Genomic DNA, 2,112 nt, shown 5'->3' on the forward strand with positions numbered 1-2,112 from the left:
ATAATGGATCAAGTTGACCTGATTATTGCTTGCAGAACAGACAAGGATTATCTCCGTGCATGCATGACTTGGATCGTCCTCCTTGATCTTAGACTGATCATATCCTGAGACAAGTGCATACCATACTAAGAAATCAAACCTTTATCCAAATTGGATGAGGAGGAACCAAAGAATGAGCATTGTACCTGTAAACAAACAATATATACATAAAGAATAAAGAATAAGGATCCTTGGTAATGGTTCATGCTCATATGGTCGAGGTATACGCTGTAGTCAGCAAGTCGTAATGATCTATGACTACATTTGGCATAAGATCACGTAGCTTAGTGAACTTCCCACGTAGACACCATTAGTACATGCCTCAGAACTTCATCGAAAATAATGCGCAAATGATACAAAATAATGCTGAAAGATCCCGATATAGATAAACAAACGATTGTACTCACAAATCAACCAAGTGTTTGATAGCTTAACATAATTTTCTTTTCAAAGAAAACATCACTTTTGTCTTTGTTTTGGTAAGGAAGGATGCATCCTTGTTGAAGACAGTTGGATTGTTGATGTCGATTGGTTTGGTCAATTGATAAGTGGTCACCGTGTGAGTATTGTGTCAATGTTTGCTTTGTATCTACTCGGATGAATATGTACAATGTGTTGCCATGTTTTTGTTTTGATTTTCGATGGTTTTTCAATGTTTTTGGATTTTGTGAGACTTTTTGAATGTTTTTGCCAATGAATCACCAATAATGTAGAATCCACTTCCATCATCTAGATTTTAAGGGTATTGCCCCCAAGTGTAGACATGACTATGAAAAAGTGGGATGCAAGATGCATGAAGTACTATCTCTGGTTATAGATCAAATAACAAGCCATGGTTTAGATGGATGGATATGTGTATATATGAATGTGATTGCAACGAGCCTGAAAGATATTGGAGCCATTGTCTTTATGAGTGGCGCCTGTTTGCTAGGTTTTCACCATCGCACTTACCCAAGGTGCCACCAGAGTGGTTGTTCACCGTTAGGATGCATGATTTTTCTTTACTTTTTGAATGTTTTTGTATTTCTTCAGGACATTTTCTGAATGTTTTTGGTATTTTTTGGTATGCAGGGGAGCCTGATGCTCTGTTCAACTTAGGTATAAAACCGTTTGAGGTGCATGCTATTGATTGGATCTGCGAGCAGTTCTCCTTCTGATGTAGCCTTCTCAAATCCAAGTCCTCCCATATCACCTTTATTTTTTTGACTTTCCAGCATTTTATTCATCTTAGTTGAGCTAGCATTGAATTTTTCTATGTATTTATTAGCAGTGGAAAGTTTATCTCTCAGAATTATGATCTGTCTTTCAAGATCTTGCTCATTATTTTTGGATTGCATGAATTCAAGCTTTAGCAAGTCATTATCATGAATTTGTCTGCACTCTCATAAGATCTATCCTTTAGTGACAGAGTCAAGCTTTCCTCATTCTTCTTCTAGTTTTCAATAACCTTTGTCAATTTCATCACAATGGCTTCCATTTCATTTTTCTGAACTGCATTAACTCTAGCAAGTCTATCACATTCTTCTGTCTTTTCTTTCAGAGCTTCTTCATCAATGCTTTGACTTTCTTTCTCCTGAAGCTAATCAACAAGCTCTTTTCTCTTTTTGTTGGACTTATTCCTTTGCTCCTTTAATGCCCGAATGAAATTTTCAGCATCCTTGAGATTTTGTTTCAAATCCCAAACTTTGGCTTTGGACTGATCAAGATCATCAAGTGCAACAAGTAGCTATTGTCTAAGACCATTGGAATCCATTTAGATACCTTCCTAGATCTCCCTCAAGCTGTTAAGATCCTTCTGAGGAACTAGGATTTGATACCAATTGTTGGAATCAAGGGGACACTGAGAGGGGGGGTGAATCGGTGTTCAAGAAATTTAACTTTAATAACCTGATCATACAACTACTTTAAGCAAATGAAGAAAAGTAAGTGCAGAAATACAAAGCCAAGATTAGTAACATCGTAACACCAATATTTTTACATGGAAACTTGGTTAAGAGAAAAACTACGGTGGGATTGAGACTCACAATATTATAATATTGTAATCAAGAATATAATAATATTACAAGGGGAATG

Source organism: Cryptomeria japonica, chromosome 5, assembly GCF_030272615.1.
Source record: "Cryptomeria japonica chromosome 5, Sugi_1.0, whole genome shotgun sequence".
Classification (NCBI taxonomy): domain Eukaryota; kingdom Viridiplantae; phylum Streptophyta; class Pinopsida; order Cupressales; family Cupressaceae; genus Cryptomeria; species Cryptomeria japonica.